We start from the raw sequence: 15,486 nt of genomic DNA, 5'->3' as shown, positions 1-15,486 counted from the left end.
GAGGGAGGGAGGGAGGGAGGGAGGGAAGGAAAGAAAGAAAGAAAGAAAGAAAGAAAGAAAGAAAGAAAGAAAGAAAGAAAGAAAGAAAGAAAGAAAGAAAGAAAGAAAGAAAGAAAGAAAGAAAGAAAGTTAGTTCTCCAGAAGTAAATGTAACACACCAAACCAACAATTGAGGACAAATTCACCAACAATAATCATGTATTTGTAGGGGTTTTCAATTTTTGTGTAGAGTAAAAACTGAAAATACCAGTTGAAAAGAGAGTTTGAAGGTAAAGCTGAAAACAGTTTGTGGTCATATGGACATAGGCTAAGTCTCAAAATAGCAGAGCAAAGGGAAGTCCTTTGAAATTTAATATCACTGTAGAACATATAAGTGAAACACTTATTTTACAAGTAGGGTAATAAACTTCTGCATTTCATTACCACAAAAAGAGAACAAGTGAAAACATGTTTAGGTTCAAGAAAGTTTTAGATGAATGAATAGATGATAGAACCATCATAACTTTCTGTAGGAAACTTTTTGAGATTGACAACCTTATTTATTGCCCAGTGACAAAAGACTGGCTATTGAACTTGAAAGATCGGTGTGGGGGGGAGGAAACACAGGTAATCTAAACATTTGTACCCCCATAATATGCTGAAATTAAAACAAAGAAAAAAAATGAATGAAAATCATCTGTTTGATTAGTAGTTTTATTACTGTGCCATGTCTTGCATGCACACGTGCACAGACTCACACACACACACACACACACACCAATCATGCTTACCCAGTTGTATGAGGTTGTTCGGGCTGCTGTAACAAAGCATTTAGGTTGATACAAAAGTGATTGTAGTTTCAGACCACGAATTTTAAGTCATTATACCTAGGCTCAAACACATCTTTATTAATCAAAATAGGAACCATTATAATCAATACATTTTTGATATCAAGAAATAAATTTATTTATTCTTGTAGCATAAAAATCCTTGCTTCAGGATTCGAGGAACTCTTGGAAAGGATTTTCTGCATTCTGGGGGGTTGTGGCAGTGTTTTCCCTGCAAAAAGTTGTCAAGATGCTTGAAGAAGTGGTAGTTAGTTGGCAAGAGGTCAGGTAAATATGGCAGATGAGGCAAAACTTTGTAGCTCAATTCATTCAACTTTTGAAGTGTTGTTTGCCCTATATGTGGTCGGGCATTGTCGTGGAGAATAATTGGGCCCTTTCTGTTGATCAATGCCAGCTGCAGACATTGCAGTTTTCAGTGTACCTCATTGATTTGCTGAGTATACCTCTCAGATGTAATGGTTTTGCCAGCATTCAGAAAGCTGCAGTGGATCAGACCAGCAGTAGGACACTGAACAGTGACCATCACCTTTCTTTGGTGCAAGTTTGGCTTTGGGAAGTGCTTTGGAGCTTCTCGGTCCAACCACCAGATGGTCATTGCAGGTTGTCGTATAAAATCCACTTTTCATCACATGTCACAATCCGATTGAGAAATGGTCCATTGTTGCTGCATACTAGAAGACAACACTTGAAAACAAAGATTTTTTTTTAAATTTTTGGTCAGCTCATGAAGCAAGGCACCCACTTATAGAGTCTTTTCACCTTTCCAATTTGCTTCAAATGCCAAATGACCATAGAATGGTCGACCTTGAGTTCGTCAGCAACTTGTCGTGTAGTTGTAAGAGGATCAGTTTCGAAGATTGCTCTCAATTGGTTGTTGTCAACTACCCAGGGCCGGCCACTGTGCTTCTCATCTTCAAGGCTCTTGTCTCCTTAGTAAAACTTCTTGAACCTCCACTGGACTGTACGTTCATTAGCAGTTTCTGGGCTAAACGTGCTGTTGATGTTGGGAGTTGTCTCTGCTGCTTTATGGCCCATTTTTGATCGTGAATAAGAAAATCGCTTGAATTTGCTTTCTGTCTAACATCATTTCCATAGTCTAAAATAAATATAAAATAAACAGCAAGTAATAAATCTTTAGCTAAAAAGCATAAAACAAGAAATGCACATTAAAATGATGTATAACATAACCACATTTATTTACCAATGTATTCCAGTATCAAATGGCAAATTTCAAAAATGCTAAAACAATGTGGTATATGCTCACAATGGAATATTACTCAATCCTAAGAAATAACAGTGAGCTAGCATCGTTTATGCTATCCTGGATTAAGCTTAAACCCGTAATACAAAGCGAGATGACACAAGATCTGGAAAATGGGCTACACATCTACTCGCCATCAAATTGGTACTGACTGACTAAAACTGTGGTGCTCTAAAAACGGTAGTGTTCAACAGGGATTTGGTGGGGGGAGACCCACATCTTAAGGAAGTGGTGAGCATTGTGGGGGGGGAAGGGATTACTTCTATCCCTTTATAGGGAGAGGCAAAGATATACATTGTAACCAAAATGTCTGAAAAAAAATCTGTAATTGGAAAGTGGGCAGGTGGAAGAGGGGAGGAGGGGAAGGGTATGTACTTACATGGTGGGTGCGGTGCGCACCACCTGGAGGCTGGACACACTAGAAGGTCTGGCATAAAGGGGTGGGGGAGGGGGCAGGGGCAAGATATGTAACCCTAACAATATTTGTACCCCCGTAATATGAGGTAATAAAAAATGCTAAAACACAATTATTTTTGCAACAACCTAATACTACAGACTGGGTGACTTAAACAGAAATAAACTGTGTAATATCTCATGATTCCGTAGGCCAGAAATCCAAAATCAAGATGTCTTCAAGATTGATTTTTTCTGAGGGCTGCGAGGGAAGATCAATTTGAGGTTTTTCTCTTTGGTTTATAGATGGTTATCCTTTTTCTATATCTCTTCACATATCTTCCCCCTATGCATGTCTCTGTGTCCAAAGTTCTCTTTTATCTAGGGACACCAGTCATACTAGTTTGAGTCTAACCCTAATGACTTTATTTTAACTTTATTACTCTATCTCTAAATAAAGTCACATTCTGAGGTACTGGGGATTAGGATTTTAACATATGAATTTTGAGAAGATACAATTTAATCCATAAAACTCACAAATATAATAACTGTCACAACTCAAAAATCCTTTCGAATAATTTTTCCATTAAAATAGAAAAACTGCATTTTATGACCTTTAAAAATTGTGATAATTGATACACTAAGAGTGTAATTTCTTATTTTTCAAAGTAACATTTTATTTTGTGTGTTTTCTTGGGCGGGGTGTGTAACAGAGTCTGAAATAGAATCGCCTTACTACACTGCACTTAATGGTGGCTTCAGTATTTCTTATTATTGCTTCAGAATCAACAATATTGCTTTGAAATTTTCCATACTCATTTGCTGTCACTTATCCTTGACACATGACATTTCATCTTGATATTATCATTTGGCCCCTTGAACATATTTGCCTTTCAAGGTTGTGTTTCTAGTTTGTGTAGATATAAAATTGCAGCACAAATCATACTCCAGCAGGCTCTCCTTATAACAAATGATGAAATACAGAGAATCTTTCAATAGCACTTAGAGTTTTTTTCTGAATAATATCTGGCTTGTATTTTGTAGAAATAAATTTTATCTCCAAAAGCCCTACTTTCCAGAAGAAATATTAGTAGAACAGACAGTTCATTATTCAAACAATTCTATTTAATACAGTAGGTGGCATTGTTACTGAAAATAAAACAAGTGCAAAAATAGTACAGAGCATCCACAGACACAGATTTATTTCTTATTATTTATTTAAAGAAATGTTTAAATTAAATTTATCTTATTATATTGTGCATCTGTAAATTCATCCTTTTGTTCAGAGAATGAAATAAATGCTGCTATTAATGGTTAAATTTAATTGGAAGAATTTTGCTGAATGCCAATTTTGGCTTCCCAAAATTTGGGGGTGACATATGTACATCTCCAAAACTATTCCAGGCCTGAAAATATATAACATTTTAATAGTGGAAGTGAAATTTCTATTGAATTCTATTCATATTCAATTTAGGTCTTATAATTAATTTTCACCGCAAAGATAAAAAAATCCTACTATTCCATAAGTGATGGAAGTCGTTTGTTTCCATAATCTGTTAAGAGTTCTGACATTGGTATAGGGTCAGAAGGTTTACTTCTCACTGGTATATTTATCTGCAGAATTTATTGCTAATTAAATTGTATAATTAACTTATAATTCATTTAAAATACAAAGGGATGGTTGGTTGACATAATGGATTCTAACATATATATATGGCTCCATATGTGTGTATATATGCACACATATATATGATGCTTATATGCATGTGTATAAATATATACACATATACGGTATACATATATATGTGTATAAATACATACATACTGCAAATATGTGTGTGTATATATATAGTCTGTGTGGTTGTCTGTGTGTGGTTGTGTGTGTGCATGTGTGTGTATATATATACATATATGTGTGTGTGTGTGTATATATATATATATATATATATATATATATATATGACTCTGATGACCTAAAGACCTAGAATAGACTAAAGTTGGCAAACATCCAAATGACTGTCACACTCTCAAAGGGTAGTCTTAGTAGTAGGCAAAAGGAAGAGGTCATAACAGCAGTGGAAAAATAAGAAAGACTAAAATTTCAGAACTAAAAATGTCATAATTAGAAATTTGGGCCTTCACAGTATTTGGGTTGAGGTAGACCTCCAAACCTGGATTATTTATTCACTGGGGAATAACTTCAAAATGAAACTATAAATCTCGGTTTTAATCTGAGTGTCAAGTGTGGGTAAACAAAAAAAGGATCACTTTTTAAATTATATTTTTGTTTTTTTTTTTCTAATGCCTTGTTTTGTTTTGTTTTTATTTCAGGAAAATATGAGAGTACAAACATTTTGGTTAGGGAGAGGAAAAGATATAAAATGTAACCAAAAAGGGAACATTTGATCATTTTTGTTCTGGGTATTATATTAGTAATATAATTACTAATTATAATTATATAGTAATATAATTACTATATATCAATATATATACTTATAGTATATATAATTACTAATATAATTAGTAATAATATAGTAATAATAATTAGTAATATAATTACTAATTATAATTATATAGTAATATAATTACTATATATTAATATATACTATATTATAATATAATTATAATATATAGTAATATAATTACTAATTATAATATAACCTATTTAAACCTTAAATAGGTTATCTCCTTTAATACTCTAAAAGTTTCTGTGAAGCAAGTATTATCATTTTTTTATTTGTCAGAAGGTAACTGTAAGTTTCAAGGAGATTAAATAATAGGTCAAAAGCGATTTCATTAATAAGTGGTGGCAACAAGATTCAAATCTAGGTATGGGTATATTAATTAGGATCCAAGTTCAAATGCTATAACAAATACTAAAATAATCACAGCTTAAAGCAAGATGGGAGTTTTAAAAATTGTCTGAATGTAAACTGCACGGAGATGATATGTTTCCTCCACTTTGTCAGGGCTGCTACTACCTTGTTGCTTTGTCGTCCTCAAATACAGCTTCCATTTCATAGTTTAAAATTTATGCTTTAGCTCCATCCTTTATATCTGTATTCTATCCAATGATAAGCAGAAAGTGGGGATAAAAGGCAGTCAGTCCCCTTCTCTTTAAGAACACTACTCATAAATTGCACACACTATTTCCATTTACCTGGCTGCATCTATGGCAACAGAGGCCTATAAATATGTTTAGCTAGTGGCCATGAGTCCAGTTAAATGTAAGGATTCCATTACAAAAGGAAAAAATTTAGGATGGATACTAGGAGATAGCTAGCAGAGCCGGAAGCCTGTGGTTATTTTATTTTATTTTATTTTTTAATGAAAAATAGCCTCTCTAGTACTTGAAATTAGTACTTTTCCCTTTTAGTCAATATTATTATTCTTTCCCTTTACTCAGCATCATAACTGAAACCATTAGTCCCAGGCATAGGTACAATTTTTTCTTCTTAATTACCTGCTGGAGTTGTGTAACATTACAGCCCTGCCCTACATAAAGGAAAGTATGAAAAAACAAAAGCTCATATGCCAGAGAAATTTAATAAAAGCTCTCATGCTCAGCTGCCTGATTCTCTGCAAAGTGAGGAAGTTGTCTCATGTATTCCCTTGGAGTTTGACATAATGGGGGAAAGTTTGACATAATGGGAGAAAGTTCCCTGAAACCTTTAGGCTGCAACCTTAGAATCCTGTGTTTCAGTTGTCAAGGCTGGTCCTCCTAAATCCAATTGCTTAGGGGTAGAAGAAGTATCTATTAACTTACTGACTCCAAAGTACCATGGAATTGTAAATGGACAAAGCTTTTAGGTAGGAGAAATAACCGTACCTTATTTTGTTCTTCCAACTTAGATGCTTATTTCCTGAACAATATGCTTTATTATTTTGGAAAGAGAGGTGTCATAAAATGGCTGTAAATCAGTTTTGAAAAATAAAACTTTTTTTCATTATTTTTCCCTTATTAGCCTTTTTAGAACCTTTGTCTCTAAGTAGTCTCCCTACCAGATTTTTATACCAAAGATTTAGTTTATATATTTCTTTAAGTACTATAGTCCTTTGGAAGACAATAAACTGTTATAATGTATAAGATTTTTTCCATTTCCCGAGAACTTGCCTCCTTTGAGAATGCATGGGGTAAAGCAAACTAAAGTCCTTATCCTACTCACCTTTAAGCACTTTCTATCTCTTCTTAATTTCTTCAAGAATTATAGCTACTGTTTTGGCTTTGTTGGAAGAAGCATGTCAAATCATAAAAAAATACTTTATGGAAGATTTTGCTGTTCATGTATCTTTACCTTTTGCAGCCATTATGTACAGGTACACTTCAAGGGAAAATTAAGTCATTTTGCTTAAAATGCTTAGGAGACTTAGGCACCAATAATGAACTTTCTAGAGAGAGAAAAGATCTCTCAGAAGGTAAAGAGTGAAACTATAGAATTACAAGACAAATTGCCTCCACATTAACGAACACTGACGGATTCATTATATTACTACAGGACAGTAAATGAGATAGTTCAATCTACTCTTAGGTCACAGGTGAAATTATGGTTTATACTCCAAGCAAATACATGAGACAACTTCCTCACTTTGCAGAGAATCAGGCAGCAGAGCTTGAGAGCTTTTATTGAATTTCTCTACCATATGAACTTTTGTTTTTTCATATATGTTTTTATGTAAGGCAGGGCTGTAATGTTAAACAACTCCAGGAGGTGCTATTCACTTTGCAGTCTATATAAATGGCTCCCTGGAGTTGTTCAGTGTATATATCCTATGTAGCTATACATAGCATCCCTGGCAGACAAGGTCCATTTTTGTACCAAACTTATTGCAGTATTAATGAAGATGCAGTGATATAACTTTAGGAGCCTGAGGCACTACTCGTGGCAGTAGCAATCATTTTGTGTGCTCAGACAGGGTAGGGGCAGAATTGAATAGATTGAAAAATAAAAGTGATCTGAATATCAATGTTCCAAAAATATATACACCCCCACATTTGAAGTCTTGGCAAGATCAGTGGCCTTCAAATATTTTCCTTGAAGTACCCCTAAGAGAATTTTATAAAACTATGTTCCCTCCCTCACATATTTATAAATTGACACTGACATTTTTTCATCATTTGTTTAAATAGTTGCAAAAGCTGTAGTAATAGGCATGTTATAAATATTAAATTTTAAAAGAAAATATTACTTTAAAAATATATCAAATGGAATATAAAGGCCACATTGATATGATATGCATCATTATCAACTTAAAAATATGTGGAACAGTTCATCTTTAACAGATGGATATTTTACATTTTTCATATTTCTTATTGAATTTCTATTTCCATTTCATTACCCCCACAAAATTTTATCCTAATATAATATATTTTATGCCTGAGATTCTTTCATAGATGACTCTGTCATACTCTCTGGAGCAAAAATATGTGTATAAGTTGGATTTTTACAAAATCTACTGTAACAATAAGCCTTTAAGGATTAATATATTATATTATGGATTAAGTTATCATTACCATTAGCAGTACTAAATTATTTATTAGACCAACATTCATATCATGCATATTTTGATACACAATATTAAATATTAAAGTGAACTTTTATTGGAAATACATTTCTTAATGAGATGGATGGACTTATTTTCAATTAATTCATGTGTCTGTGAATTAATATTGCTTGCTGCTAGAATGAGACCAAGATAAATATAATTTCGGGTGTCGGGCAGGTAAGAGGGGGGAGGAGGAGATGGGTATATACATACATAATGAGTGCGATGTGCACCATCTGGGGGATGGACATGCTTGAAGCTCTGACTTGAGGGGGAAGGGGAGGAAGGGCAATATACATAACCTTAACATTTGCACCCCCATAATATGCTGAAATAAAAAATAATAATAGCCTTTGCCTCCGGACTTCTCTGGGGCCAGCAGCCGCCTGAGCAGGGGCCAGGGGCCACGGGCTCAGCCGACGACCATGGGCTCCGTGTCTAACCAGCAGTTTGCAGGTGGCTGCGCCAAGGCGGCGGAGGAGGCACCCGAGGAGGCGCCGGAGGACGCGGTCCGGACTGCGGACGAGCTGCAGTTGCTCCATGGTGCCGGCATCTGTAAGTAGTTCAACTTGCGCATGGGGTTCGGATTCCTGTCCATGACCGCCTGCACAGGGGTCGCCCTCGACCCCCCTGTGGACGTCTTTGTGCACCAGAGTAAGCTGCACATGGAAGGCTTCCGGAGCCTGAAGGAGGGTGAGGCAGTTGAGTTCACCTTTAAGAAGTCTGCCAAGGGCCTGGAATCTACCCGAGTCACTGGACCTGGTGGGGTATTCTGTATCGGGAGTGAGAGGCGGCCAAAGGGGAAGAACATGCAGAAGCACAGATCAAAAGGAGACAGGTGCTACAACTGTGGAGGTCTAGACCATCATGCTAAGGAATGCAAGCTGCCACCCCAGCCCAAGAAGTGCCACTTCTGCCAGAGCATCAGCCACATGGTAGCCTCGTGTCCACTGAAGGCCCAGCAGGCCCCTAGCGCACAGGGAAAGCCAGCCTACTTTCGGGAGGAAGAAGAAGAGATCCACAGCCCTGCCCTGCTCCCAGAGGCCCAGAATTGAGCCATAGTGGGTGGGGGTTATTATTTTGCTATTAGGAAGTTTCAATGAGCAGCAGAGTGGAGAAAGTGGGGATAGGATGGGTTGGGGGTGGTTGGCACTGCCATGTATCTCAGGCCGGGTTCATGGCATCACCCCCTCTTCCTTCTTGGTGGGGGGAAAGGGTGAGGCAAAGGAACCCTACCCATGCTCTATCCAAATGCAAGGGAGGACTTTATGGGGAAATCACCCTAGAACCTGAATGCTTTATCTGAGACTCTATCCCCGAATCTCTAGCTTTTGAAAGTGGCCTGGATAGGAAGTTGTTTTCCTTTTAAAGAAGGATACGTAATAATATAATGCCCATGCCAGAGTGAAACGATTAAGTACAAGACCGGACTAATGGACCCCACCCATAAGCCACTACATTCTGTGGGAGGGAATCTCAGGAGTAAGGCAGGGTTTTTTCCATATCTTGTATTCTTATACCCATTCTTGAGATAGGGTGCTGGGAACTGTCCCAAGTGATGGGTAGTGATGACAGGCAGAAAGGGTGGTTGGGGGAACAGCTGCAGACCTGCTGCTCCTAAGCTCACTCCCACCCCATTTCGGGCCAATGTGATTTTATTTATTTGCTCCCTTGGATAACTGCACCTTGGGTCCCACTTTCTCCAGGATGCCAACTGCACTAGCTGTGTGCGAATGACGTATCTTGTGCATTTTAACTTTATTTTCTTAATATAAATATTCTGGTTTTGTATTTTTGTATATTTTAATCTAAGGCCCTCATTCCTGCACTGTGTTCTCAGGTACATGAGCAATCTCAGGGATAAGTTCGGCAGCATCTCCAGGTCTGCACAGCAGGAATGGTTTTTGTTTTTATCACCATAGAGATCAACTATTTGGAGTGCACAGCCTATTGAACTACCTCATTTTTGCCAATTAGAGCTGTCTTTTCTGCCATAGTATCTACTTGAAACCCCTTCCACCTTGAAAACGTTTCATGGGAGACTAGGTTCTAACTGGGTTGCCCCATGACTTGATCGCCTTCTACTGGAAGATTAGAAATTAGTCTAAACAGGAAAAGGTGCTGCAGAGAGGTTAGGAAAGGCTGGGCTAGGTGGAAGGCCCAGAGAGGAAGTCAAGGTTAGGTGAGGGTTGTCTAATCCTAGGGCACAGGACATGCTTTACATACTTGATCCATCCTTCACTGGGTTTGGCTAGACCTACTCATGCACAACAGAGTGTATGTGTGTTTTTGTAAAAACTGTGAGTTAGTAAGGATAAGTTTTAAGACCAATACCCCTGTACTCATCCTATGCTGTTGAGGGATGGATATATGAATTGAGGACTAAAATCCTTAACCTTTCAAATGTCTTAGGTTCCAGGGAGACCCATAAACGAGGGCCTTTTGTGGTGCCCTGAGCCAGTGTCCTGCCCTGCTGCAGTAGTCATTAATAGTGTCATGGTAGCTGAAGGAGCAAAAGGGGGTTTCGTTTACATGCTGTGAGATCACCGCAAACCTACCTCACTGTGTTGAAATGGGACAAATGCAATAGAATGCATTGGGTGGTGTGTGTCTGATCCTGGGTTCTTGTCTCCCCTAAATGCTGCCCCCCTCTAGTTATTGTATTTGTCTGGGCTTTGTAGGACTTTACTGAGTTGGTGATTGCTAGGTGGCCTAGTTTGTGTAAATATAATGTGTTGGTTTTCATGTTCTTTTGGGGTTTTATTGTTTACAAACTTCTTTTTGTATTGAGAGAAAAATAGCCAAAGCATCTTTGACAGAAGGTTCTGCACCAGGCAAAAGGATCTGAAACATTAGTGTGGGGAGGTCCTCTTCTTCAAGTGGGGATCTTGAACACCAACCTTTTTCTTTTGTGTTCCCCATGCCCTGTTTCCTATTTTCCACCAGATCTTCTGTCCTAAAAACTTGTCTCCTACCCTACCCTCTTTCCCATCCCCCCCAAAAGAAAACCTACACACCCACACACATAATGCATTTAATTCTTGGGATGCCTCCACAACTCTTCAATGATTTATGCAAAAATACTGAAGAAGCTAGGAACCCTCCATCCCTTGTTCCCAACCTCTTAAGTCAAGACTATTTCTTGACGGTGATTCATGCCAAACACTTGAAACAACTGCTGTATTTTGGATGGATCAAACCTACTTAATCTGTAATCTGAAAGTAGAGAGATGCAATTGGGGGCCTTCCATATAGAAAGTGAGGGCAGGAGACCAAGAAAGGGATTATGAATGTATATCCAAGTCACTCAGGAAATTTTATTATACAGGTGCAAGAAACTTATGTCAAAGTGGCCACAAGATTGTTTAATAGGACACGGACGAATGTAACTCCATGTTTACTGCTAGAAACCAAAGCTTTGTGTGAAATCTTGAATTTATGGGGAGGGAGGTAGGGTAGGAAAGCCTGTACTTGTCTGTTCTTTTCCTGATCCCTTCCTCTTATTCCTGAACTGCAGGAGACTGAGCCCCCTTGGGCTTTGGTGACCCCATCCTGGGGTATGTTTATTTGATGGTTGATTTTGCTGTACTGGTTACTTCCTTTCCCATTTTCTAATCATTTTGTAGCACACATGCTGACTCTTTTCCCTTCCTTTCTACTTTCCCTGGGAAAATACAATGAATAAATAAAGACTTATTGGTACTGAAAAAAAAAGAAAAAAAAATAATAATAATTTATATTTTTAATTTCCATATTTATGGACAGAAGCATTGAGAAAACTCATTCATATAAATAAATGGAAGTTTTGTTATAGCAATAGCACATTTCTCTTTGATAACCTTTTCACTTGTATGTCAAAAATCTTATAGCATCATAAAAGTTCATTTTTAATTATATAAAAGATGAGAACTTCCTTTTGATAGCAGAGAAGTAGAAACCATCTATCCTACAAAGATTCATTAACCCATCATTAGGGTTGTGATTTCTATTGTTATGGTTTCTTACTAATTTGGTTTTAAGATCTCTCTTTTGAGGCCATAAACCAAGATAGACACTCTCTAGGAGAGTCCTGATTATGGCAAAAGTTAAATTGGGCTGTGTCAGGTGGGATACATTCAGGGAGCGAAACCAAAATGCATGAAATACAATAAATGTATTACTCCCAGGTCTCATAGGGATTGGCAGTGCCAACTGGGTGTATATTAGAGCTCATGGGAAGTGAGGCAATGGGGAGCTCAACCAACGGGTGGGAAGTGAAGTGGGGGGTGAACCTGTGAGACTATGCCTTTATTAAGGCCCATGGCATTATACTGTAGGCTTTGTTGCAGGGATTGTTGATTGACTAATTTAAAGAAAACACATGTAAAGAAGGAAGCTTATTTACATGATTCAAGTATTGACCATTAGGTTATCTCATGTTTAGCAGCTGTATGGTGTGCTGGGTTTTGGTTCAGTGAGATGAGGAAAACTGAAATATATCACAACCAACCACACAGAGAGGGAAAGTTTTAACTAGGTTAAATGTGATGGCATGCAACTGGATTTCAAACTATTTATGCCAGACATAAAAACGGATGCTGTTAGAGGCAAGGACCCTCAAAGACCCTCAACTCCCCTATGACTCGTCCTACACACGGACTTCGCCCTGGAAAATTCCAGCTATAGCTCCGAGAAGAATGCAGTCCATGACGTGCTGACCACGGGATGCTCCAGGGTGTGCTGACTGCAATTGTTCCCGACCACCTGCCAGGTTGGAGATGAGTAACCAGTCAAAAACAGGATACTGATAAGACACTGATTGGGGCTGATTAACCCAGACCCAAGCCTCATCGTCAACACTCTATTTTTTTGCTTCTACTTCCTTGTTTTTGTATGCTTATAAAACCTACTAAGAATCTAAGTAAAGCAGACCTTGACAATCATTCGCTTGGTCTCGTTTCTTTCTCTCGCTCATCTCTTTCAGGCACGGTCCCCCTCGCCCCCGCGAGTAACAGAAGGTCCCGCGGGCCGGGACAAGTGGCGCCCAACGTGGGGCTCGAGGTACGGACTTTTGTCGGGTGACGCCACGGAGTGCTCTTCGGCCAAAGGAAACCCTACAGAGACCCTCGTTCTGCCGCTCACAGAGTCGACGGTCTGGTGAGTAAAATTTTACATTGTCACCCCATCGAGATGGGCCATTCATTGTCTAAGGAGGCCGTTTTTATTAAGGATCTCAAGGCCTCACTCAGAGAGAGAGGAATTAGAGTTAAGAAAAAGGATCTAGTAAAGTTTTTTGTGTTCATTGATTGTGCTTGTCCTTGGTTTATTATTGGTGGACCTGAGATTCACCCACATAAATGGCAAAAAGTAGGTAGAGATTTAAATGATTTACTTCTAAGTCAGGGCCCAGATGCTGTCCCTGTATCTGTTTTTTCGTACTAGGGACTAATCAGAGATATTGTTGAAGGGGCAGATTCAGACCCCAATAAAAAGCAGCTGCTCTCAGTAGCAGAATTCTGCCTCCGACCCGTATCACGGTCTGCTTTGAGAACTTCTTTAGAGGCGACCGGAGAGTCGGCTTCTCCTAATGATCCTGAGAGACCAACATGCCCTTCCCCTTGTCCTATTCAATTTCAGTCGGCCTCGGGGAACAGCCGACAAGAGGATCCCCAGCCCCTAGACTCCTCCAAGCGACCACAGGGAGCGCAGGAGTGGACTTGTGTGCCTCCTCCGACACAATATTAAAACCTGAGGATGGTGTTCAAATTTTGCCTACTGGCTCATTTAGACCTCCACCGGCTAATATGTTCTTTTTTATTCTGGGCCGAGCCTCCTCTACTCTTGCAGGGGTCATAGTCCACCCTTCCATAGTAGATAGTGACTTTACTGGGGAGATTAACATCTTAGCCAGCGCGCTTACAGGCCCTGTGTGTGTCTCTAAGGGACAGCGTTTAGCTCAGGCGTTGCCCTTGCCCCTTAATACGTCCTTCCCAGCCATCACCTCTAACCGAGGTGCTTCCTGCCCTGGCTCTTCTGATCTTTATTGGGTCCAAGCTATCACCAAAAAAACGACCCACCCTGCGGTTAAAGTTAGATGGTAAACTTTTTGAAGGCCTTCTTGATTCTGGCACCGATTCCACAGTTATTGCCCAGGACACCTGGCCTCGAGCATGGCCACTGCAGCCTTCACTTACACACTTACAAGGTATAGGACAGTCTAATAATACTCTCCAGAGCTCAAAAATTTTAACATGGGAAGACCCTGAGGGAAATAAAGGCACCACCCAACCCTTTGTAGTCCCAAACCTGCCTGTTAACTTGTGGGGGCATGATATCCTTGCACAAATGAATGTCATTATGTGCAGCCCCAATGAAGTTGTAGCCAGCCAAATGCTTAAACAGGGATTCCTCCCAGGACAGGGCTTAGGCAAGGAGGGTCAGGGACTAAGAGCACCCCTGACCACCCCCCCCTAAGTCAGACAGATCAGGACTAGGGTTCAAAGAACATTTTTTGTAAGGGCCATTGATCCCCCTGCACTTCAGGCAGATAAAATCACTTGGAAGAGTGACTCACCTGTCTGGATCGATCAGTGGCCCCTCCCATCTAACAAGCTAGCCGCAGCTACAGCGTTGGTGCAGGAACAATTAGCTGCCGGACACATAGAGCCCTCTACTTCACCATGGAACACCCCCATTTTTGTCATTCAAAAAAGGACTGGCAAGTGGCGGCTGCTACAAGACTTGCGGGCTGTTAATCAAACTATGGTTCCCATGGGGACACTCCAGCCAGGTTTGCCTTCGCCCGTAGCTATCCCCAGAGGCTACTATAAGATAGTCATTGACCTAAAAGACTGCTTCTTCTCCATACCATTGCACCCAGATGACTGTAAGCGCTTCGCCTTCAGTCTTCCGGTAGTAAACTGTATAGGACCCTCCCCGCGTTTCCAGTGGCGAGTATTGCCTCAAGGCATGGCCAACAGCCCTACCCTTTGCCAAAAATATGTAGCTCAGACAATTGATTCTTTTAGAATTCAACATCCTCAAATATATATAATTCATTATATGGATGACATCCTTTTTGCCGGAGCCGACGAGGCAACTTTACATCAAGTTACTATGCAAGTTGTCTCGGCCTTACAAGCTCGAGGCCTCCGCTTGTCCCCCGAAAAGATTCAGGTCTGTCCCCCTCACCTGTTCCTAGGTTTTGAATTATTCCCCAATAAGGTCCTCTCCCAAAAAGTACAGATCAGGAAAGACTCTCTTCAATGCCTTAATGATTTTCAGCGTCTTCTAGGCGACATTAATTGGCTTCGCCCATATTTAAAACTCACCACAGAACAGTTAAAACCCCTATTTGACATCCTGCAGGGAGATACTGACCCAACCTCTCCCCGCTCCCTAACTAAAGAAGGGCAGCAAGCACTCGATTTAGTCGAGCAGGCCATAAATGCCCAGGCCATTGGCTACTTCTCCCCAGATTCC

General features: G+C 39.5%; 1 pseudogene; it reads left to right on the top strand.

Annotated features, from left to right (window-relative positions):
* The first annotated feature begins 8,450 nt into the window (after window positions 1-8,450).
* LOC105885345 (protein lin-28 homolog A pseudogene) lies at window positions 8,451-9,080 on the top strand (annotated as a pseudogene).
* The last annotated feature ends 6,406 nt before the right edge of the window (window positions 9,081-15,486 follow it).

The sequence above is a fragment of the Microcebus murinus genome, chromosome X (genome assembly GCF_040939455.1).
Source record: "Microcebus murinus isolate Inina chromosome X, M.murinus_Inina_mat1.0, whole genome shotgun sequence".
Classification (NCBI taxonomy): domain Eukaryota; kingdom Metazoa; phylum Chordata; class Mammalia; order Primates; family Cheirogaleidae; genus Microcebus; species Microcebus murinus.
The sequence above is the reverse complement of the archived record's forward strand: the minus strand, read 5'-3'. Positions and strand labels throughout refer to the sequence as shown.